This window comes from Trachurus japonicus, chromosome 24 (assembly GCF_045865225.1).
Source record: "Trachurus japonicus isolate A0001 chromosome 24, Traja_1.0".
NCBI classification, from domain to species: Eukaryota; Metazoa; Chordata; class Actinopteri; order Carangiformes; family Carangidae; genus Trachurus; species Trachurus japonicus.
The window spans coordinates 27,215,888-27,241,762 of NC_140930.1; the positions used below are offsets into that span (position 1 = coordinate 27,215,888).

At 41.4% G+C, this 25,875-nt stretch overlaps 1 protein-coding gene across 2 annotated transcripts in view; it reads left to right on the top strand.

The window, feature by feature from the left end:
* The window catches only part of LOC146962116 (uncharacterized), a 108,112-nt gene that overhangs the window by 66,255 nt on the left and 15,982 nt on the right, over positions 1–25,875 (top strand). The window contains exons 2-3 of one of the 2 annotated variants that reach the window (XM_085770898.1): positions 8,247–8,339; positions 8,534–8,618. The gene's annotated coding sequence lies outside the window, so the exon portion shown is untranslated. The remainder of the gene's footprint in view (positions 1–8,246; positions 8,340–8,533; positions 8,619–25,875) is intronic. The other variant, XM_085770901.1, reaches the window with a different exon arrangement.

Consider the following 25,875-nt stretch of genomic DNA (forward strand, 5'->3'; position numbering starts at 1 on the left):
TTTAGACCATTATTACTTCTCCAAACCTTGTCATCAGACATTTCCCATTCCCATGTTGAGCAACTCAATGTTGCAAAAAGCAGAAATGTTCGCACACAGCAAAAGCTCTGTTTCATGACATTAGAGCAAGCTGTGCTTAATAAACAAGATACCAATAATGATAATTTAAAAAATGATGCAGTTTGACATCAGGGCAACATCCTCGACTTCTTGTTCCTCGTTTTAATGCAACAACATAAATGTTCTGTTGAAGACATAAAGTAACAAAATCACTTAAGTTGCAAATTCACTCAAATAAATTTGCACGTTAATGTAGCTTAATTTACAGTTATTAAAAATAACAACTTTTAGGCGAGTGCAATGTTGTGACAGCCTAAACAGTATGGACATAATATGTAAATATATTAGACGTCAATTCAATAAATTAGGGTGTTGTTATTGAATAATAATAATAAATAAGTTATTATCATAGTCCTACAGCACTTGTGTGTTATTTTGGTGTGAACATGTAGCTATAGTAGTAAATAAACTAATATGAAATTAAAGTTTATCAAGCAGAACCCAGTTTACTTGAGTCAATTAATTAATAAACTAAATGGACAATGTGCTGTATAGTCATTATTAAAACCTGATGGTGAGAAGGTCGTGAAAGTGATTTAAAATGCACCAGATGAAGGGAACAGAGAGATAAGATGGATCCTCTCTCCACGCGCGTTAGGAAATAATCCTCCGCACTTCCAAGGCCGAGCACGCGGAGAATGTGTCGGTGTGTATGTGCGCGTGGAGGCATGAACATATGGAGGAGAGCGCGACTATAAATAAACAAGGCACTGCGCTCGTGCTTGTGTGTGCGTGCTGGTTTCAGTTGAAAGTTCTATCTGCAGCATGACAGTGCACCACTAACCAGTAGTCTGATTAACCTGTTAATTAGTCAGTTAACCTGTATTAATATTAATCCACATCAGTGCCCAATTATTTCTTGAAATGTCCTCGTGGCTTCAGTGACGTCTCCTCCGTTAATCCCTGTGTGCAGCTCGAGGCCTCTGGTGGTTTGCAGCTTAAATAAACAACCCGTCGCCATCGGTTATTGCCAGAAACGCAGTGTGTATGATTGGACGTCAAGCGGAAGGCCCGCGTCCATATCCGCGTGGGTTATCAGATCAGAAGCCTCTCGTGGGAATTTAAAAATGTCACACATTTCTCTAACTCTGAGAATAAAAAATGTTACGCTCTCTTTAATAATGGAATTTAGTTTTGATAATATAATCACATTATCATACACAGACTCAAGCCTATGGACATATTATAAAGGACAGGTTCAGTCACAGCAGGTTGTCAACGAGTTAGGTCAAAGTTAGTCTTTACACATCTCTGTGTATTTCTGTCTTATACTTTGAATAAACAGCTTGTATGTATTTTAACAAAGTCTAATGAAATGTGACACAAGTTAAAGCATAAGCAGAATTTTTGACTTGTGTTCCGTTCAATTTTTCATTGACCATGTTTCACAAAATAAAGATAAGAACATCCTCCATGCTCCATCAGGGGAAATCAATCAAAAATAAATAAAAATAAAAAAGACATAATATTACACAGCATTTCACCATCATCATCATCATGATAGTCTAATATAGTAATAATTATAGTAATAATTACTAACAACAACAATAATTATAATCTACTTATTTTACAGCGATACTTCCATCATTATATGCTATGAAATAATTATCTATTATTTGATCAATATTCAGGTATATCGTCGCCTCTTATATTTGAGCCTTTTAGGGCTTCACTTCGGTCTCAACTGTTCAATGTAAATAGTCCCTCAATCCTCACCTGAAAAAAAACAACAAACATTTTAGTTGCAACGATATTTGGTGCAGCTTTATTGACAGGCCTACGTGTGTATTTGAGATAAGATCACATTGTCATAAATTGACCTATATATATTTTTTGTTTTTAATTTTCCAGTTTTTCGTTAGCAGGTGCACCGGTCCTTGTATTTTAGAGATTATAACTCTATAATAATTACCATCTGTCATTTTACAAGGCTCAAACGAACAGAGCGCAGCACAAGTGTCCTGGATCACCGCTGCAGAGGACAGTGACAGGGAAGAAAATCAAACTGACCCACTCAAACTGTCAAACTCGTGTTGTTTACCACTGAGAGTCCACATGTCGACTCATCATAAAACGACCTTTAGATGCTCTCACATTTTGTTACTTGAAACGAAATAACTTTGCGTAGACTTATGGCTAAAATGACCGCAAAGATTTCTGAGGCCCCTGGAAGTAGTTTATCAGTAAAATATCCAGGGCCGTTCAGGCCATGATTCACAGTGGCTCTAAATATAGTGGGAACCTCTCTGTCGTCGGCCATTCTGTCTAATAAGGATTTGCTTGTCTGGCAGCTCTATACATCCTAAATGTATAACCTACGCTGTTCTGCATGTAAATAATTCTCGGTCATTAAATGCGTTTTAGTAATTTATTTATTTTTCTCTTATTTATTTCAGACTGTGTGAGTAAGCCTCTCTGACACAGACTGTGTCACTTTGTGTTTAGTGCCTCAATTTGTCAGCACCTGAACCTGACTGGATCAACCTAAGCCAAACGTTAGTCTGCAGCTTTTATTCCTCTATGGAAAATTTAAGAGAGGCTATTTTTGTTCAGCGAGAGTAAATAGGTTTCCCCGCTTTTCCATTCATGAAACAGAGCGCGTGCTGCTGTACCAGCCTGTACCTGGCTCGAGCAGCTCTGATTTATGACCAGGTTGTGCGCGTGAACAATTAACGAATTAAAATGAACTGAAAGTTAGTTTATTTTTTAAAAGATAGCCTATCCAACGAGGATGGTAGCTAATTATAATAAAAGGTTATTTTTTTAATAACAGCAAATTGTTAAGAGTTTAGAGTTTAAGAGAAAAAAGTTGGGCTTTCCAATGAGACTCAGTCACGTGCGTGACTGATGGTTTACCTGGTGACGTCTCACGGCTGTGGACGTGATTCAGCCAATCAGAGGCCAGTCCATTCCTACAAGTGCCGTTTTTTTTAAAAAAAACCGAAGGTAGGCGTAACCCACTGCGCACTGAATAGGCTGTTTATTAAAAACCTTTGACATAATTACCTGTGAGCTTTGAAGGGACGCGGAGTAGGGTAGAAGTGGCGGGGCAGGGGAGTCTGGGTAATACATTGTTAACAGTTATTTAGCGCGTGCTAATGGGCACGTGGATCACTGCCAGGGCTTTTATGGCGGAAGTGGCATGGAGGACTGTGTGTGTGTGTGTGTGTGTGTGTGTGTGTGTGTGTGTGTGTGTGTGTGTGTGTGTGTGTGTGTGTGTGTGTGTGTGTGTGTGTGCGTGAGACATGGAGACTGGAAAAGAAAGGATACACACGCTACAATAGTGCTTACATAGCGGTTTGGGTGTAAGAAAATATTAATGCACTAAAATATCACAATATTTTATGACATGATTCTTACTCTATCACAATTTCATCGATAGTTTACATAGTGGCCGTGGGTTTGTGACTGTATTTGTGTTGTATTTAAGCCTCTAGCCAATGTTAATTCATTTGTTCAGATTGCACAAGAAGTATGATGGAGGATATTGTCAGAGTCTGAATGCATAAAGTTTTTGCATATAACATCGAGTGTCCTTTATACTATAAGTTTTTCTAAAAGCTATATGATACCAGACGTATACATATATGATACCAGACAGAAATGCAGGGCCCAGGTTCAGCCATCTGCCTCCTTCCAGGTTCAGGGGTCCCTCATCACCCCTGCAGCTCGTCCTGGGAGGCCAAGTCCCAGCCGAGAACTGCCGGATCCCCCGTATGGCTCCACTGGGAGAGCCAGAACTTGAACTCCATGCCTAGTTTGCAGTTGTGCCAGCACTGCAAAGCAAACGACTGGGCCCCTGCAAGCGTATCCTGCTTATGCTGGCCGAGAGTCACTCATCATCCAAGTGAAGTGACCCTTGCTCCCTTTCATAAAGTTAACCTTCCATTGAAAACGTGGTATTTACTGACGCGCTTGATAGGAATTGATGGATCTATGACATTTATTGAATTTTTTTACGAGCTGGTTCTGGTCTTGACGCCGTTTATTCAGGCCTCTGTGCGTCTCGGATGTTATTCAAGTTGAACTTCTGCTCTGGCTGCCATAGCTTGTCTCATACACACAAGCAGATGCACACACACACACACACACACACAGAAAGAGAGAGACACAGATGACTGAAGCTCTGAACAACTCTGAGTTACAGCAACTTCTGCACTGGCGTTGGTTTCATCCTCTTATTCACAGATGAAAAGTGCATTGCTAAACTAAGCCAGTGTTACACCCTGTCACTTCACAGCCTATCATATCAATATTATAATGAGATGAAATCAAATCACATTCAGGATCATTCCTACATTACTTATGAATAAATCTATAAAAGGTGACTGTATAGGTTGCACAACATTTTGTTCTTTCCATCAAGCAAAGTCAAAACTGAAGCAATGCTTGGATATTGAGGAAAAATTGTGATTAATCTTTGCTCAGCCTGTGTGTCATTTTAATCCATTAGGTCTAAAGTCATGCAGCCCAAATTGAGCAGAAAATTAACTCTTTAAAATCAGATATGTGCTATTGAGATCTAATTAGATCATGACATAAACTCAAAGGACAATTTCAGAGGACACTAGACAAATACATGTAGTAATATATTTTATTGGGGGGGGGGGGGTAAAAATCAGAAATATAAATTATCAATACGGTACTAGGAGTCCTGATAGGAGAGTGTTACAGGGATACAATTAATTATTCCTCAGCCTCACAGGCAGGAGAAATGCATGTAAATTGTGGTATATATTGAGGTGTATGGTTAGTGATGCAGTATGTTTGAGGGGTTTTCTCAATGGCAGATAGAGCATGTATAGAGTCATATTGTGTATGAGACAGTGAAAGTTGTGGTCACAGGTGCAAACCCCTTTGTCTGATAATCTGCATCTGTGAGCAGCCCTGTGGTGTCTTGGTTAGTCTTTAACAGTTCTCTGTTTTTATCAGCCAATTGTTCTCTATAAATGAAATGAGATGACTTATGCAGCATAGTGTCTGAGTACAGGCTAATAATGGATCAAGCTGAAAAGTTTGTTCATGAGCTCATTACACACGCAGCATTAAATGTTCCATGTTTTGTATTTCCTGAAGCTCAGCGATGTGTTGCAGTGACAAAGTTATTAAAACAGCAAGAAAGTCAGAAACTGTATTTTATTTTTACCAAATGACATTATTTAGGTGTCCTGGGTAAAAAAGCAACTAAAGAACATTGCATCCGCCTGTAACAGGAGTCACTTTCTCAATAAAAGCAATAATTGCACAATAGCATTTATGTGGAGAGCAAGATTTCTGAATGGGAAAACAACTCCATTATGAGGGGATGGGCCATGGTCTCAAAATAATTCTGTAAAATGTTTTATGCAGCAAAATAAGTAACTGACTTTAAAGCAGGTCAGGAGAAGTCAAACACTCTGCAGGACTGGCTCCAGTCATATTTACTCAAGTCAGCGGGAGACACACTTGCACATATTTCTCAGGCTGATCTAAGCTCTATTAATTTCAAAGCTGAGTCATAATTTGCAGAAATAAACTATTCATAATCTGGCACTGAACACACAATAAAACAGGTCCAGTGTGTCCAAGAGACAATCTGCTCTGATTGCCGTCTTGACGACCTGATCATGTCATCACCTCATAGTCTGGACGGCCTACTGGTTAAAGCTGCATGAACCGGGCAGGAACTACCTGAACCCGTGAGCAAGGCAGCAAACACCCACCTGCCCCATCACCGTAAGATGCATGGGTGAGAAGTGGCCAAATGCAAGTGCAACGTGTTTTATGCTGCTACAAAAGGAGAAAAAAAACATATCTCATTACCTCACTGCTTCAAAATCAGACGGAGAGGAGGGGCAGTCGCAGTAGGGAAAGAACAAGCAAGCAGGTGCTGTTTTTATGGCTTTCTCCATCTAGCGAAGAAGAGGTGAAAACATTTTCTCCTCTCATAACCCTTGAAACCACATGAAGAGTTGGTGTGAACGTTGTGTGTGTTTGTATGTGTGTGTATTAGGTCATTAGGAGGGAGAGTTGTGTACGCAGAGGTTTTGATTACACCCTGTTCTTCACTCCTAGAGAATTCTTTAATACATAGGTGTTGGTGTGTGTGTGAGTGTGCATGTGTGGGTAGTCTATCATTGCATCTAATGACCTCTCTAGTTTCCTGTGATTAGACGCCATGATGAGCTGCTAAAAGGCACGCAGATTAGAACGATGGTTAATTAAGCTCAAAGTGCTCCAGAGTCTCTCTGTGGATGTTTCACTCACGTACACACAAAAAACACACAGGCGAACGCGCTATAACACACACTCCCCTAACGAGTGCAAAGCTCATCACGGAAACGCCGCAATTTGAAAATAACAACAATCATAAAAAACCATACAAACATCTGCAGCTCGTAACTGACGTCTCAGGCCAACCCCAGCACACGTGCCTCTTAAAACTGGAGAACAACGGTTATTTTCATCTCTTAGATGTTGGAGTTTTATTTCTTTTCTCTTTCTCTGGCTCAACTGGAACCATTTAGGCGTTTTTTAATCAAAGAACTAAGTCGTTAGAATTTGGCGGCCAAGGCGTCCGGTAAGGCCGCCTCTCCTCCCCTGCCTGAACTTCACCGTCCAGCCCAGTGCTAACTAGCATTTAGCGCATATTTAAGGAATGCTATTTTATTACTGTATTTAAGGAGTGGCTGCATTGAAGCATGCACAAAACATGCAAATGTATAAATGAAGTTTTATTGCCTTGTCACCAAAAAAAAGTTTCAGTGTTTTCATTGTTTTCTCCAGTTGCTATTTTGAAGCCTTTCTGAGAATCTAATTGGTGGTAATGACACAGTTTTAACGACGGAGAGAGAACAAACTCTGAATGAGACTCAGCTTGTGGGAAGTGTTTGTTATGCACCCTGATTCACAATCACACACACACTCGAAAATATCTCTCACAACCATGTACGCACTGTATGAATCACCATAGACCATTTGTTGTCTTTGCAACAGCTTGTAAGTGTTCACTATTTTACTGAGTCAAACATGTTTGGGTTTAAACGGCACACTTGGCGCTATTATATTACACATATTTGCACACATGCAAAGATGCCAGCATGAATGTTGATGAGTTGTCAGGACGTTTAAGGTTTGATTCACATTCATCAAACGTGTAAAAAGTTTCACTTAATATAGAGACGCAGCACAAGTGGAGGAGAAATCTTTTACAACAGGATGAATCACGTTTGTTCAGAGCAGAGTCAAGGTTTTATACTACAACTGCCTCACTCCTCCACAGTGTTATTTCACAAAAAATACCCTTTCAAACTATTCTAAAGATTTGCTTTATTTATACTGCATGAAATCCTCAATACTTCCAACAATAATCATTATTTGAATAATTTATCATATACAGATGTAGATTAATCCAAAGAATATAACAACAATAGAGTTTAAAAAAGAGAGACCAAATCCCAAATCACATGCTGCTGTTTTTATTGAGGGATGATGATAGAAATAAATGTATCAGTCAATCAATCATCCTTTATTTTTATATGCAAAGTGATTGCAAAAAGCATCATACTGTAGCATCGACTTGTTCTTGTTTGCACTGCTTAAAAGTGATGTAACATCCAAATACTGCAAATAGTAAATGAAAACAGTCCTATCCAGGGTTATACATCAGATTAGGATAACTTTGTACAATGATATCATCACAAACGTGTCAGAAGGCACTTCAATTAACCAATGTGAGAGTTTTTTTCAAATAAAGTAATTTGTTGAATAGTTTATATAAGTGAAGAATTTCCACTGCAGTTTTACTTCAGTTTTTTTCACAGTATTTGTAAACCGATCTGCACTTGACTGTTTTTTTCTTTTTTCATTTGTTTTAATTCAGCCACGGCTTCATGTACTAGTCAGCATTTTCCCATTGATGATTGAAGAAGTCTTTGTACATACGCACACACAACTGTGCTCATCTTTGCACACAAACGTACGTCTGCACCTAAGATCTCTTTGTGCTTATGTACATATGAATGTATGTATGCATGTGCACATGTCTTTGTTTGTAGCTGCAGTGATACAACCTCAGGGCAAAATGTGTTTTTGATATAGAGTCTCTTCCTCTCCCGGCATGCCTCTAATACTCTCCTTCTTCCCAGGATAACAGGGTCACAGCATGGAGACCTCAACGACTCCACACCTGGAATAACACCACCCAGAATATCCGCTCCGCTCCGCCTGCATGTGAGCTGGTGAGTGTGTGTCTGTCTCTGTGTGTGTGTGTGTGTGTGTGTGTGTGTGTGTGTGTGCAGGGGAGATAGAAAAAAAAGTAGAGAGTGAGAGAGGCTTTATGAATGACAGAGAGAAGGAGGTCGTGTGGTGCAGTCAAGTCATCTGTCTCGCTAATTTCTTTCTCTCTTTCTCTTTCTCTCTGACACATACTCAGACACAAACCCAGCGCTCTGGTGTTTCTAGTGATGGCCTGTTTTGCAGAGGAGGAAATATGAAACACCCGAAGGCATTTGTCAGCGGTCAGTCGCATGTTCTTGCTCTTTACTTGTGTGTGTGTGTGTATGTGTGTGTGTTCACGAGGCACATTTTAAACTCACAAAGCCCCTGTGCGTCACTCTTCCCCCTGACACACTGCTGAGGTCTGATTAATAAAAGATGAGTTTAGGGGAAGTATGACTGTTTTGATTCCCCTCTCCCTCTCTCTCTCTCTCTCTCTCTCTCTCTCTGCACGATGAAAAGAAAAGAAAAGACAGGATGAAAGAACGGGAGAAAATGAGAGTGGAGTGAGAGAGGGCAGGGTCCGCTCTGACCCCCAGGACGATGCTGTGAATGGGCCGTTCACCCAGAGCGAGGGATGGGTGGAGAAAGAGGGATGAGGTGAGGACAGAAAGAGAGGGAGAAATAGCAAATTCACATATCTACCACTGTTTGATGCCTGTGGTGTGCCTCTGTAACTATAGCCCTCTTTCTTTAGCTTGCTCTCGCTCTTTCCCTCCCTCTTCCAGACCTTCCTCCCTCTCTCCCTCTCTCCCTCCCCCCTCGCCCCATCACTCCCTCTTTTTTTTATATCCCTCCCTTTGCCCTCTTCCTGCTGATCTGTGCCAACCACCATGAAACCACCGCCACATTAGAGCCTTTAACGGGCACTGCCTGGCATCCTGCTCTGTCCAAACATATTATAGCCTCGTCGCACACGCACATGCAAGTGTGCATATGCGTTTTTATACAGTTTCTCAATTCACAACTATAGGGTTTCACCATATATTCAGGGATGGGGGATATTTTTCATCCCTACAAAACTGCCACGTGTCATTGTGGCTCCAAATAAACTCCAAAGATGTTGACTGCTTCTAACAGATTGTGGATGGAGAAGGCAGCAAATAAATGGTTCGCATATACGGACAGAAAAATGATATTAAAGCTGAAGAATTTACTGGGAATATGGTTTGGACTGATGTTTATAGAGTGGAATATTATTATTACATTCCTAGTCTATTCTATACTGGTGCAGTATTATAAAACTGACCAGGGTAAAAGACTGAGCTTTGTTTTGGCTTCTGCCCATCTATCCCTCCATCATTTATCGATCCACCCATTCATCATTCAACTATTTATTAGCCCGTTTGTGTGTCCATCATCCATTCATCATTCATGTAGTTTAGAGAATTAAGAGTTGTTGACTTTATTCTAACTGTGCACCAACTGAGACACTGGCAGCCCTTCACTCAAACCCTCTAATTACACCAGAAACTACACGTTTGACTCAGTTGTGTGTGTGTGTGTGTGTGTGTGTGAGACCATACTCACCATCAGCTCGCCAAGTCCTGCAGGCTTTCATCTTTTACATGAACTGACCATCTGAACATTGTCTCACACCCGCGCACACGCACACGCACACACACACACGCACACACACATCCATGGTATTTTATGATTTGTTGATGAGGCTGTCAGGCAGAGGAGGCTGCAGCTGGACGGCGCTGGCCACACCTGCTGACATCACACCAGAGCACCAAGGTGATGCTTGTTTGTTTACATGTTGTCTAAGTCAGTAGAAATGGGATAACGGTCCTGAAGATTATTTGTACCACATGGAAAGAGTGTGGCTAGTTAACAAGTCCAATCTTTCATTTCAGCGTCCTCTGCTTTATATACTCATGCTTGTAAAAGTGTGGACCTGAGAAGAGCAGACAATTTGAGTTATGAAGAATCAGAACAGGGGCATAGAGACACCTAGATATGAGGATATACTGTACATTATTAGAGCTTAAAGCTATAGTGCGTAACTTCTACATGTTTGTAAATATCTGTTTCACTCAAGCCACTACAAGAGGAGATGATACAACGCTAATTAAGCCGTTCGCGGTATTTTTCAGTATTTGTTCTTTTTGTATTTGGTGTCTTTGGCGACATTCCCACGCTGGCTCACAGGAAACGTGTTCTACTCGGTTTTACCTGACAACGAGAAGGGAGGGAGGAGGAGAGCGCTGCTAGAAGCAACATGGCGGAGAACCCGAAGAAGCGACCAAGAGGTTCAGAAGTGGATCCTACTAAAAAGAAAAAGCCTTCCTGTTCGGTAGAAGGTCTGTTGGCGAAGAAAGAGAGTGACAAATGGTATCGGTGGGGAGGGATGGGGCAGGTTACACCGGGCCATACGCCATATTGAGGAGCCGGCCGTATCGTTGTAATAACGCAGAAATCCTCTAGGGGGCGTTAGAAGTTATGCACTATAGCTTTAAAGCTGCACTAATCAATATGCATGATGTTAATGATGGAACAAATGACCATGCTTAAAAAAAACATGTAGGCAAGACATGTAGTGATTTACCCACAGAGAATCCTGATCCAGCTCTGCAGTTCCAATGAGCACTGTGCAGTGTGGTTTTCAGCTTGTTGTTTTGGTTTTTCAGCTAGAAAACCCATCACCGACATTTCCAGCAGCAAGTTTGTTTTTGTTGCATCTTCTCAGCACAAGCAGTGAGACAAAATTAGAGACTTGTGGACTGGACCAGTTAGAGATCTTAATGTAGCATCTCATAGTTAAGAGCCAGGTATATAATAAATGAAAAGGGAATAGGCTACTGGATTTACATGAAGCCAAGATTAATCTCAACATTTAATACTTGATATTAGCTGACTATATATTACTAGTCTAGTAATGTTACACAGTAATTGTATTTACTGTATGACAGAATTGCCACAGAAGTACACCTATGGCAGTAAATTCCAAAATACATCCAGTTATGTGTATAATGTATTGTAAACCATGTGAATATACTAAATCTTGTAAAGACAATGTTATTTCAGTCCATCGGTCTTAGTGCAGGGTGAGGGTTCTTCATTATTCACAGATAAATCAAGGTTTATCAAAATGAGGTATAAAAAGTGAATTGAAAAAGAAGATTAAGCAGCAACAGGGAACAAGCACAAAGTACAAACACACACACTGCATCTTTTTAAAATGAATCATTACATGAAGCCGCAGCATTAAGGCTCAGAATCAGACGTCCTTCGCCTAAATCTGTCCTGACTGTGTGGTACTGAAATCCCAGTTTCAGAGGTTCCTAGCGCCACTGAGCCAAGAAAAAGTCCTCTGGTTAGACATGCACAGATTAGCAGCAGGCATTACTGTCAGGGGGCATCAGTGTCCATGTCCTTTGACTCTGTGGCTATGTAAACAACATTTATAGGTTTATTAAAAACACCCCTGTATTACTGGGGGTCATAGGAACAGTTAATGGTGTATGTGACAGTTTGTTTCCCTTTCATAATGGGCTCTGAGCAGAGCAGGTAATTACCACCGACAGTCTGCTGGGCTGAGCGTGTGTTTACCCGCCTGGGAACAGGCACAGTTTTGAGTGTTGGAGCCTCAAAATATCTGGGATATTAGCGACAAAAGCACCAGTGATAGTCTTCTTTACTCTTTTACACTTTTCTCCTCTCTCCTCGTCTCTTTCTGTCTGTTCATTTCTGTCCTAATCGACCTCCATCTATCTCTATTCCCCTATCTCCTCCCTCACCTTTCTCCAGTGTCAGCTTTATTAATTTATCTCTGGTCCCTTAACAGCTTGCTGCATATATTTCAAACTGTGTAGACAGGGGGGAAACAGATACTGTAATTATTTCATAAATCAAGTGTATAGTCTGCTGAGGAGTCCTGTAAATACTGTGGAGGGGTAGTCATGCCTTCTGTGGCTGTCCACAGGCCTTTGGGTCAGAAACGAGCCTGTTGAACAGATCAGTGCATAGATAGAGAGACAGATAGGCAGGGCTGATATATACTTTTTTTGCGTTGATGTAATACATTGTATTGAACTTTCCTTTGAAGCTGGGGCCATAGCAAAAGCTTTGATTTATAGCTTGGATTCTTAACTGTAGTTTACAACCTTAAATGGGTCGTGCTTCTGGTGAGTTTTAATGTGTTTTCATCAGCCTTGGCTCAGCGGCATGAAACACATTTTTTATATGGGTCTTGATTTGAAAATGTTTTGGAAACCTCGACTTTATGAAGCAGTCAACTCCAAAACTTAGCAACAGAGACCCGTCAGGATGTTTTCCTCTGTGGATCAGTCTGCAGCAATTGTTAAACTGTATGAACTGCTGAGTGAGAAAGTCATTTGTTTTTATTGTGATGGAATATCAATAATTCATATTATCAAGAGGTACCTCAACAAAGTGTTTTAACTGTACCATAATCACAAGCCAGAATCGTGATCTTTCCCCAACCTTCTCCCCACTGCGGAAGGAAAAATCCTTAAAGGAATGGTTCACCATTTTGTGAAAAACATCTAGACGAGAGCATCGGTGCCACATTCATGTCTGTTTATTTGGGCAATAGAACCAGGAGCCAATCAACTTAGCACAAAGACTGGAAAGAAGGAAATGACGTGCATGTCCATAGTTAACCAGCCTGCAATCACTTATAGAATTCACACACATTTAACACATTATTCTTTGTTTGTTTCATATTTATTGTTTGTTTATTGTAAAATACTGTCATTCAAGGTAATATTGTTCACCAGAATCATCCATCAACATTCTGACGATGAGCTTGCATTTTTCCTTTAATTTGGAAAATGTTGAAAAATATTCATATGTAAAGTTTATTTTTTAAACCTGCTGATTTATCAAATGGACATAAAAGGAAACAGTAAAGAATGACTGACTTTAACTTTTTATTTTTTTGTAAACTAACTTTTTGCCACTTGAATGAAACTGTAATGGCCATTTGGCATTTAACTGGATCAATTTATACACATACTGTATTTACTGTAAATATATACAAAGTTAGTAGCAGGAAAATGAATAACCAGGATGCAAAGAAGGAGAAGCTACATGAGAGAGGCAGTTGTCCAAATCTTGATAATCAAGAGAAGATGGATCGTTGGAGCATATTCACTGGCTCCTTTGGAAAAGAGGTCAGATGTTATCGGCTGATCAGACGGCAGTGTGGCTGATGGCAGCAGCAGAATCTTCCTAAATACTACGAAGCGGTGAAAGGATGAAATCCAGTGAGCAATCAAAACACGGTGCAAGGGTCTGAAATGGGAAAGAGAGAAACAACTCTGTGGACACAGCAAATTTACTCCTAATAGACTATGACAGGGACCCATTTTTAGTCCCGCGGTTTTGGTTTTGAGTGTGTGAGTGTGTAGACAGTCCAGGAAAAGAGATCATTGTCTTGCGATGAAAGACGGAGTCTGCATGTGTGTGCGCGCGAGATGACCACTGTTAACCTTGGTCACATGGTTGTCGGTGGGTTTGAATTTGATATGAAGGTTTTCAACAGCTCTTTCCTCCCTCGGCTTCTTTCTGTCATGATACGAGGGGATTTCTCAGCAAACTCTGTGGAGTTTTCTTCAAGTTTCCGTTGTTAAACAGTCTGCTCAGAATCAGGCCTGGCTCGTAGCTTTGCACTTCTTTGCCTTTTTCCTTCACATTTTTTGTCTTTTTTTTTTGTCAACAGCCCACTTAAAGAGCAGAGTCATAAAGCATAAGAATTTTAATCAGGCTTTTAAACCATCCTCTCTTATTTGCCCTGCAAGGAAGGTTTTTACACCACCCTCCATCTCCCCTCCTCCCTCTCCTCCCCCTCCTCTCCCCCTCCATCCCTCTTTCCTCCTGCCCTCGGCTCTACACCTCCCTTTGCTTGTTGAATGCGCTCATGCATGATGGTCTGAACTTGATAGACGTTCAGAGGGCATCGGCAAGAGAGCTGTTAGCGTGTGCACGCATGCATGTGTGTGAATGATGGACGGAGTACGTGTGGTCTCCCTGATTGGGTTTCATATGTGTTTTTCACCCTTTTTCTTTTACATATTGTGTTTCTCCACACACACACACATGCACATATATATGTGTATAAATCTAGCTCTCAGATCTCATTCGCTTTCATCTCCAGCACTCTTTATTCTCATCTACAGCGAGGAATGTGTTAGTTTTATGTGAAATCAGTTCATATGCCAACAGGCTTGTGATGTGGATGCCAAACTATGACGACTCTTTTCAGGCTAGCTGTCAGACATTAGCTCTAGACAGATTTAAATGAATAACTGAAAAGAAGTAAAGTGCTCCACGGAGAGAGTGTGGAGGGGAGGTGGATGGAGGACAGTTTGGGTGTCTGAGCCTGTCATTGCTTAATAAAAGTTGGCTGACTTATCCTGGGAAGGGGGGATGGAAGACGGAGAGACGAGGAAGGGAGGGGCTGAGTGTGAGTGTGGGGGTGTGTAATTTAGGCAGAGGGATTTTTAATGAGGGGAGATCTCTGCAGGTAACTTCCTCTCCTCCCCCCCCACCCCGCTCCCCTCGCCTCAGTCTCCCCCCATTGTGGGGGGAGAAACCCATCTGGTTGGACTAAACAGCAGATTAGCACATTAGCACTGGAGGACGGGCAGGCAGGCACCACGGGAAAGACCCAAGACCCAACATATGACATTGGCGCACATGGTGTACGACTCATTAAAGGCAGACATAAAAGTTGCACTAAATTAAAGGCAAACTCCATCCGCCTTCGTTAACAGATGGTAAAAGTTTGACTCATGATTGCAGCTTTTATACTTGGTCCACAAACATCTTAATGCAGTACACATCTGAAAAGATGGCCTTTGTTTTAAAGGAGTAAGATGAGGTTAGTCTGCTCTGTTGACTTTTTTGGAAATAATCCTTCAATTGGCCAACTTTGACTGAACAGTTTTATACGGCTAGTTTGAATTGGAAAATACGTTGTGAAAGAAACCTTTTCCCCCGCATCTAACGAGCTCTGGGTAGATGCAGAGTTATGACATATCCACCACTGAGACTTCTTCTACCACCGCATGCTAATGAAGATGACTTTGATTTGGTTTGTGGTGCAAATTGAAAAATACTAGAAGTCCAGTGTCTAAGGTACTGTATTGAAAATGGAAAAGATTTGGCTGAATTTCCATTTCCATGTATTGTTTAGTGATATATAATGTAGATATCAAACAACCGTATGTTATACTTAAGTATGTTAAGTTCCAACATTTTTAAAGAAGTCAGTGTTGGATTCTGACGGATTGCAACCACGCTACATGTATATTCATCCTCTCCCATACTTCCCACAGTGCTATGGTCAGTGCATTTGTCCTGAACTTTGGCATGGTGGCTCGGTATAATTTGCAGGCAAACTGTCATAAATCAAAAAGTGCTCCAGAATAACTAAAAAAAAAAGTAAATGTAATGTTTCAGCGGGTATTTGCTGCTGACTCTGACTTGTCAGTGTCACCTACTCTTTATTTATTGGATGTTTTTCACCTAGTTTTCAGCAGTATACAGTGTATCCTGAGGTTTGCAGGATTTTTACTTGAGGGTATGGTGCTAAGGTAAAAGTAACTCAGGAAGACACAGCGCTGTTGAACTATTTTATTATTGATATTTAATATTTGTCTTGTCTTGACCTGCAGTAATGGGACTGGAAGTTCAGCCCATTCAGTTTGGTGAGCACTGCTCTCAAACTGTGTGAGATGAAGGTGGTCTTTTGTGTTGAACACTGTTCTCTGTTCGTGTTCATTCATTCCTTTATTGCTGTTTCCTTGTAAAGGTCTTCAAAAGTATTTAGATTAAAAAAGAAAACAGTTTTCCTGCTTATTTCTATCTTTTAATTAGCTTATAATAAGACGTAAAAGAGCGGATTAATCTAAACCTTGACATTCATCCTCTTCCTCAGGTTTGGACTTGGACAGCATGTCACAGGTGTCCAGGTTCGATTTTTTTCTGGCTTCAGTTTTTATGATCCCAAACCTGAGCTGTAAGAAACTACAAAGTTGCCAGGCATGACTGGGAGGGGTGCTGTGTGTGTGCACATGCATGTGTGCATGTTGCAATAAAGCGTATCCCGTTGCGAGGTGTGGAGTTAGGAGCTGCTAAAACAGCCACATCTGAGATTGCAGCTGTGTGAACACATCATCATCTGTACTCCTGGTGATAGGCAGGATCAGAAAAAAACTAGTCCCACCCTTCAAATACCTGCTAATACAGGCTCCATGTTCACTGCTCGTCAGACACAGATAAAGCTTTTCTTAGCATATTTAGTATAGTTACATAGTTATCACTCGGTTACAGAGCAGTTTAGTGTCCTTCAGCTCAGTGTTTTGGTCTAATGCTCGAACATTACCTAACTTTTCCAAATGTCAAAGTTAGCAACTGGCTGGTGAACACAGGGCAGGGTTTAGTGGCTGATATTTGCCACAGGAGTTGGTGGAAAGTAAAGCAGAGCTAAAAGGAGTGTTGGATGTTGAAAGTGAATGTCACCCTCTGTGTGCTGAATATCTACATAGATGATTGTTTGACAACACATTTGTCATATCAACCTCATTAGGCGATAACATGCCATTGTTTTTTGTTGGTTTACAGTTTTCTGTGCTGCCCTCGTGTGGCTGAAAGAAATCAGTTGTTGCAGCTTCAACATGCTGTGAAATTAGATCTGCCCCAAACTATGTGGAATCAATGTTCTTGGAAAAAGAGATATTTTAGTTTCACCTGTGCATCTGTTAAACTATCCCATAACATTATTTCATTTGAGGCAAGTCTCACATAAACATGGTTACTATCATTCATTTTATGTCTGGTTTAACAAAGTCGAGGGCTGAGTGGATTGTAGGGAAGCATCTCTTTAAAAGAGCTGTCATCACATCGTACTAGCGCTCCACATGCTAACACATCTGTGAGGAGGTGAAGCAATACTCGCACACAAACACACACTGCTCCAACACTCACAAACATAGGCCCGTCTTTGTTAAGTCAGAGTACACAAGCACAGTTGTGCACCGGTTTAACAACCTAATTTTGCCTGGCCAACAAGGTGCGCTATTAACAACATAACACATGCTTAATGAATACACACAAACACACACAGGCACTCAAGTGTATGCTGTCTCAACACACAAAATATTACCTAGTTAACACAGACACAGTCAAACTCACCTACACCTAAACACACACAAACTCACATTGCCAGGCCATTTTAACACACACTAATGAAAGGGAACAGACTTTATTAGCCCTCTTTAACAGCCAACACCCTGCATACCTAATCACGTTCACACAGACACACACAGAAACACATGCACATTTTCTTTCACAAGTCAAAACAGAGATGTAACAGGCATGTAAGCTGAGATTTGAAGCTGGGAGCACCGTGAATAATCACCCACAATTCCATTTCCTGTTGGTCGAGGTGAGGGAACTCTGTGCCATCCAAGCGTCCATCTGGTTTCCGTTTCAATCCCTGGACCCCTCACTGCTCCACCAGCTCTAGCAGCACTGCCATTACTACCATTACATCCCACTAATGTTCCATCATGATGTATGGGCAGCATTGTAGACCATGGAAATCAATTTAAAAGCAAAGCAAGGGGGAAAAGAAACATCCTGCATCCTTAACCCCGGTTTGGCAAACCTGAGTGCACTGTGTGCACTTTATTGATGACAATAAACTTGCTTCAGCTTTAATACTTTTAATAATAAGTGGATTTAACTAATCCCCATTTCTTCTATTCTAATTGAATTCTGGTCTTCCCTTGACCATTTTCTATTTCTTCGTTTTCTGACTCATTTTCCCTTTAGGAATTGTTTTACTTCTATCCAGTCATGTGTTAGCTTATCTCATCCTCAGGCAGAGTCAGAGGTGCTTGTAGCCAGCTGTCAGCTGGGACAGCAGAGGGCCTGGAGGGAGGGAGGGAGGGGGGGATTGATGGAGAAAAAGTCAGGGCCCTTAAACAGCACTGATTGAATTAAAATCCACACAGAACTGAGGTCAGTTGAACATATGACTCTAATGACTAAAAATAGTTGTGTGCGGATGATACAGAAGAAAAAACACAACACAAACTTAAAAATGACTGATGACCATAATAATACATGATACTGCTTGATATACCAACCATTAGCTTGCTACCCAGCTTTATCAGTCACTGCTGGTCTATTTTTCACTAACAGTTTCAGGGTTGTGAGCATATTGACATTATTCTGGATTATAATAATGTGAACGGCAAGTGAAGTAGACAGAATATCAGTTAATAAGATGGGATGCCACATTTAATTTAACACAAAATTAGTGCACTAATGTCTTGGTATAATGGAATTAGGAAATGTTTCACACTGTTCAAACTGAACACAAAATTCATCTAGATTCCTTTACATAGAAATCATTCCAAGTCCAAGGGAAAGTCTTATTTTTTAAGTTACATTACAGTTTGTTTACACATCGACAGAACCGATTAACTCATGTAAACTGTTTGTCATTCTTATAAAGTATAGAGTAATTTTGTTTGAAACAAAGACTCACAGCACATCATCATTTTGGAAAACAAATTATAATCTGAACTCATATGAACATAAGACATAAAACAGTGTGTTGGGGTGTGTGTGTGTGTGTGTAGTATACAGGGGTTTGTGTGCATGGGAATGAAGTTCACATTGCAAAGTGGTCACGGCATCACGGCGGGGAGAGCTGGCAGCGCCTTTACTGTCCAAATTAAAACAGCAGAAATCACCACAACAATTGAGAACAGATTTTCACCAAGGTGCCTTAATGACATTGTCAACCCTAAAAATACACAAACACACATAAACACATGCTCACACACGCACACGCTCCAAAATGCAACACACTCACAAACGCTAATGATCTACTGAGCAAAAGCTTTGGGGCTATCTCATCAGTGAACAGGTTGTAATTTATAACATATTCACTCTGAGGTTTGAGTGTGTGTGTGTGGGTATACGTATATATATGTGTGTGTGTGTGTGTGTGTGTGTGTGTGTGTCTAGTAGGCATCAGAAAACACACACCCGCTGTTCCAGTCTGTTTCCTCCCCATAAAAAGCAACACTTAGCACTTCATTCTCAAGCACTTCTGACAACATTATACAGGTTAGTTTAAGAGAAGAGAGGAGAAAAACAAAGCCAGAGAGAGGGAACAGGGAGGAAGAATGATGGAGGAAAAAAAAACGGAAGCCTGGTCACTCAGCTGGGAATATTCAGAGAATTGTTTTTAACGAGTTAAATAAATTCTCCCACAAATGAGGTGAGGGAAAGAGAGAGGGGCCGAGTGAGGTGGAGAGAGCTAGAGAGTGAGAGAGAAAGAGGGAGGTGAAACTGAAGTGAGCGTTTGGCGTGGTGTTGGGAATATTTTACAAGCTGCATTAATGGCTGTTCTTAAAACACTGCTATTAAGAGATGGCCATAATGTTGTATATCATGGGCGATTATGTTCACACACACAGGCTTACACAGCTAAACGCTCTCTCATTACACACTCACACAGACACGCACAAGCCAAAGCAATTAAATGTGTGCTGGTCCAACACCTTTTAATGTTTTGGACCAGCCTGTAAATAACAGCTTCCTCCTGCCCAAACAAACGGCACCTCTTCCTCTCAAGCACGCACAATATGGCCATTCACGCTGTCCCGCCTCAGCTGATTGTGGAGCTGATTTCAGGGTTTGAAAATATTGCATTCACAGACAGCAGCTGATAACACAAGCCAAGTCAAGTTGTGTTGGTCCCGTTCAATGTGGCTGTGTTCTGGCACCGAAAGACCTCAGATGTGAGGCCCATGTGTAGCTGCCAGAGTCAGCTCGGTTTTGGGGGCTGTGGGCTGCCAGTTTGGGCTGAGAACTGGCCCCAGTAAGCAGAAATCAGGCTAGCTTTGGTTCGGGATCACCACTCATAATTGGTCCAGTGTACTTACTTTTATGCTTTAACTACTGATTCAGGCCATTTTTTAGGCAGCCTGAAAAATCATTAGTACATCATCAGCACATTTTATCCCATAATGAATAAAGATTTTTAGATAATTTAAGATAATTGTGAAGCATTTCGGGAAATACAACATGTTATTTGCTATATTACACAAAATGAAACTGAGCTCATCATGTTCAGTCTGAAAAAAATAAAATAAAACACAGCCCTCTCACTCAATTGAAAGGAACCAGCAGGCGTGCCAGGCAGGAGGCTCCACTGAACACAGGGTTGGTTGTCCATTTGAAAATCTGATCAGTGGTCAACTCTGATCAAAGCATGTATCCCTGACAGATTACTTAGTAGGACTGTTCTACTGTTTGAATAAAGCAATTTCTAGGATCTTTACAGTGAAAGGCAAAATACTTGCTTGTTTAAAAAAATGGCTGAGCCGTGTTTTGATGCAGACGAGCATTAATCTGTTGATTAAACTGGACTTGGTCCTGGTTCATATTCCATTGTATCAACAATGTGAGTTTTCTCTGCCCCTGAATGTGGGTTCTGGCAGGAAGTGGGTGGTGCTGGTGTTAATGGCCGCTGGTCCAGAGCTGCAGCCATCATTGCAGTCACAAGACAAGAGGTTAGAACATGTCTGATCAGGGCTTGTTCAGGTTTGTTCATCCTCTCATGTTGATATGAAGGCAGATTGGATGATACGCTGACTCAACACTGACTCACTATTGCAGAGTAGTGTTATTAGACAGTAGGCTAGCAGAGGTTAGCTGCTAAGCAAGCTAACTGAAAATTCAGAGAATAGAAGCAAATGAGAGGGGAGCGTACCTATGTTCCCCGGGTCCTATGTTCCCTGTTTTTCCCAAAAAGGATCCAATGTTCCTGGTCGCAATACATACTGGAGAACATAGGACCCTTTTTCAAAAAAGGGTCCTATGGACTCTATCTATCTATCTGGCCTGTCTAGCCTCTACCTGGTCTTTTTACTAAACTTAACCAACTCCTTTCTTCATTGCCTAAACCCAACAAATGGGACAATTCCACTTTTCACTCAAAGTCACGCAAAAGCAAAAATCTGCAAAGTCACAACTCTGCTTCCAGGTATGGGACCAAAAATTGCATGTTCCCTGGGTCCTTTTGGGGAAAAGCAGGGAACATAGGACCCTTTTCCTAAAAAAGGGTTCTATGTTCCAGTTCACATACAAAGTGGGGAACATAGGACCCGGCCCGTGGAACATAGGGATGACCCCAGTGAGAGTTAACATTGGTGTTGTTTTCCTCCACACGTCTGAACATAATAAAGCTTGATGCTGGACTTGCAACTTTTTTTCTAAACTGGTAAATAAACAGCTGTTAATGTGAACAGTGGCTCTGTAACAACCATGGATATATACAGCCCCCTGTGCTGTTTTAAGAGCTGTGTTCAGTCCTATTTTCCGCTAAGATGTACGTGCTATTCCACACTTAGGCTTGTCTGTGTGAAGTTAGCCTAGCATAAGATAAAGTCTGGAAACAAGGGAAAACTCTGAGGCATGCCAACAAAGCTACAAAGTTTTAAAACCTCCCTACCAACACCTCACTAATCAACGCAGTGCATTTTGAACAACAGTTTGTGTGCACGTAGCTCTTAGTCTGGTTTCCTGGCTCTGACGACAGGACTCCAGGAAGTCACAGCTTCCCTGTTGATGCTGTTGACCAAGAAATTGTTACAGGGGATAAACACAAAGGTTTTTACATTTCTGTTTGTGTGAGGATCAAACAACAAAGGTGCTAATTGTTAGCTTTACAGGCGTCAGAGGTGTGCATTTTTTAACCAGAGCCAGACTGTTTTCCCTCCTTCCACTTTAGATGCTAAACTAGTCCAATCACTTCCTGGCTCCAGGTCCGTACTTAGTGGCTCTAAACAATGAGTGATAGTGTTACTTCTCATCTCACAAAGAGACAAAACAAATAATGTGTGAAATATTCCTTTAAATAGGCATCCATTTATCAGGCGATTAAAAAAAAAACACTAATCAAGAATATATTTCCTCATGTGTGTTGCCCATGGACACAGCTAATCCCATTAGAACAGATGTTGTTTTATTAATCCCTGCTCTCTGTGGAAGGTCATTAAAATTTTTCACAAATACCAGCTGTCAATCGTGCTGCGGTTTATACATGCAGCTTTAAAAGGATGGAATGAAAACAAAATAATAACTGCAGCAAATAATCATGTGGGTATGTGTTTTCCATCTCCTTAGAAATGAACATTTCATTATGCTTTTAAGATTTTTGAAAATTAAATTTGAAAATCCCGTGCACCCCCACCTCGCTGAAAGTGGGCCAACAATGCTGTGTTCACAGTTAAAAGGCAAAGTAGGCTATAGCAACATCTGCAACACCTCTGCATGATTTCCTCCTGCACTCACCTCTCAAAATGCTTTATTTAACTGGCAGAGGAATCAGTGGAAAAGGATCTGATTGTATTTCTAAGTTATAATCCATGAATCATGCGTATATGAGAACAGAAGGGTTGGAAATATTAAGACATCAGATGGTATGGAGCTGAATATTTTCTTTGTTATTCTAGGCGCCAGGGCTTGCTCCTGGAGGAAGTGGCGGGCATTGTGGTCAGCAGTTGAGTACAGTATGGAATAGACCCAGTGTGTGTGTGTATGTGTGTGTTTGTGTGTCCTGAGTGGTGATGGGAGGTGTGGCTATCAGTCTGTCAGGCTTCTTTCTCCCTGTCGTCCCGCTCCTCCTCTCCTTCCTTCGCTTTCCTCAGCGCTGCAGTCTCAAAATCTCCAATTAAAGTAATAAACCACAAATCCCATCCAGCTCCAAAACACACACTCTCGCACACTCACACACATTTCCCCCAGCAAACACAAACATTCAGCACACATCTGTGCACACAGGTAAAGCGCATATACACAAAACACACACATACACACACACACACACACACACACACCCTCAGTTCCTGCCCCCGTCTTCCCGCCTCCCCTGGTTAAATATCCTGGTTATTAAAGAGAAATGTGCTGCAGATTTCTGAGGCTCTGTGTGCGATACATCTGGCCTGGGCCTTCAGGAAACGACTGGTTCACTTCACTCTTGTCATCACCTTCCAACACGTTTCTTTCACGTTTCAATTTGGGAGCAGTGCAGCAGGCAGCCCCAGCACACACACACACACACACACACACACACACTCGAGTGCACACACACACAAGCACACACATTAATGCACATCTGCACACAGACACACACGGTCCACATTAGTGACAGTGGGAGTGCACTTTTTGCTGCTGCAATGCTCCGTTTTCAGCCTCTCAGCTCAGAGGGGTGGGCTCTTTTCATCCCTCTCTTTCTGTATTTTTTTCTCAGACCTCTCCCTCTCTCTCCCCCCCCTTTCTCCCTCTCTCTTTCTCTCCCTCTCCTTTTTTCTTTGTCTCTCTCCTGTCAGTGTTTTGTTGACAGTAGAAAACCTCTAAACCACCCGTGACACAAACTCCCATTTCAGGCTTGGTCAGGATTGTGTGGGATTAGCAGAGTGTGATGGACTGAGGCTCTGGGAAAGACATTTTTCTATGTGTGTGTGTGTGTGTGTTTGTGGGTGTGTGTTTGTGGGTGTGTGTGTCCATGTGGTGTTAAACTGCAGCACTCTACACACAGCGAGCCTCGAGGCAGCACAAAAGGACTTAACAACAAGTGAAACTTCAAACAAAAAATCAACCTCTAGTCAAGAGACAGCATTAAATAAGATGGACAGTTTGTCATTACAGTGTTCAGTTTCACTGTTATTCCTGATGCAAATTAAACTTTACAGTCTGAAGAAATATATACACAGAAATATAAAAAAATGTCTTTTGGACTAGGTGTTGCTCTTTTGCATTTGATATGTTGGAAAACTGATGCTGCAGATAAGTCTATCTGACACTTCAACACTTAAATATCTGCACACCAGCTTTGTGTAGATGTGAGTTAAGGATTCCAGGCAACCTTAAATCAAAGCATGCTACCAATGTTATTTAAATTTTTTGCCCTTTCTTCATTTCAGTTTTTCTTGGCACATAACCTTTTCGCAAAATACACTTCCCCTGCCTGTTCAGAGAGGTAACTCAACACCGTTTCTGGTTAAATTCAGCGCCGAAGCAACCTGATCTCACTGAAACGTTTCTGTGGGCAGCGTAGAGTTTGGTCTGCAGGCTGCTTCTAATGGGATGTGATGTGGAAGATGCTCGGCTTCGGCTCTGACAGAGAGCAGCTCGTTGTTTGTCTGTTTAGAAGCCATGCGGACCGTGTCTAATCAGCCTCACTGGGGCAGAGACCACAGAACATGAAAGGTTTAAACCACAGCAACATGCTGGCGCTGACTGATGACACGCTAAGCACGCCGCGCTGCACTGACTGATGAAGACACAGTGAAGTGACGGCGGCTTTCGCTGGCAGATGATGACACAACAAGGACGCCGTGGCCACGGATGAAGTCGTCAGCGATTGACAGCCAGTCCTCCCCCGTCCTCTGCCCCGTTCATAATAAGACAGCTAGATGAGTGATGATCAAGGAGATGACAATGACAAAACCATCATCCAGGATCCAGCAGCATCCTTTTTTATGACCAATTTTTTTTTTCTCCTGCAGATAAATGATATTTTTTATTTATTTTATTTTATTTTTTATTTTTTATTGTGTAATACCAGTGGCAAACATAAAGACATGACATAGCACAAGACGGAAAGACATGACACAGCAACACAGCAAGCAAGTATGGATTGAGATAAATTGTGATAAGGAGCAAAACAAGAAAGAAAGGGAGAAAAAACCCAATTAATATTGATTAATCAAGCATTATCTGTTGATTTCTCCACTTAATGATTCTCCTCCTAGTCCGTCCCTGCATCATCTGAGCTGTTGTTCCACTACCAGTTACTTTGTCATGACGTGACTCACTTGCCCTCAAACTGCATTGTTGACTTCAGCTAATTATTTCCTACTTTTCTCCAAATCCTTTTTGACAACAACAGGCCTTACACAATGAGTGCTAACACATTACACACTTGTTTCCCTCGGCTGTGGGTTCTGTGTGGACGTGGTGAGGCTGAGGTCTTGTAAAGCAAAAAGAGGAAGACTCAACAGTTTGAGAAAACGCCATGATTTCCCTGAATTTAGGGTTCCTCAAAGACACGTCAACCCCCTCTTGGTTCGTCTGCCGATTAATTCTTTCCTTTAGTTGAGCTGTTGGACTGAAGAGCGGTGTCCTTGCATCAGGCACTTATGTCCACTGGAGGGCAGACAGGGACAGCAGCTCTGGAAACCCCAACAGAGGTGGTGGACACCAGTATGAACACTCTACACAATGGTTGAAAACCAGCTCACTGCGTCTTAAACATGTGAGTCAGTGGTTTTCAACATGAGCTTCCTGGACAACACCTGCAGGATCTCCACTGATCAGAAGTTTCCTTATTTCTTAAACCAATTTTATTTTTTTCCCCATTTTTTTCAGCACATTTAGCTTCTGAGACTTAATCAAGAACTCTCACTAAATACACATCATTTTAAAAAATCATCTGACAAA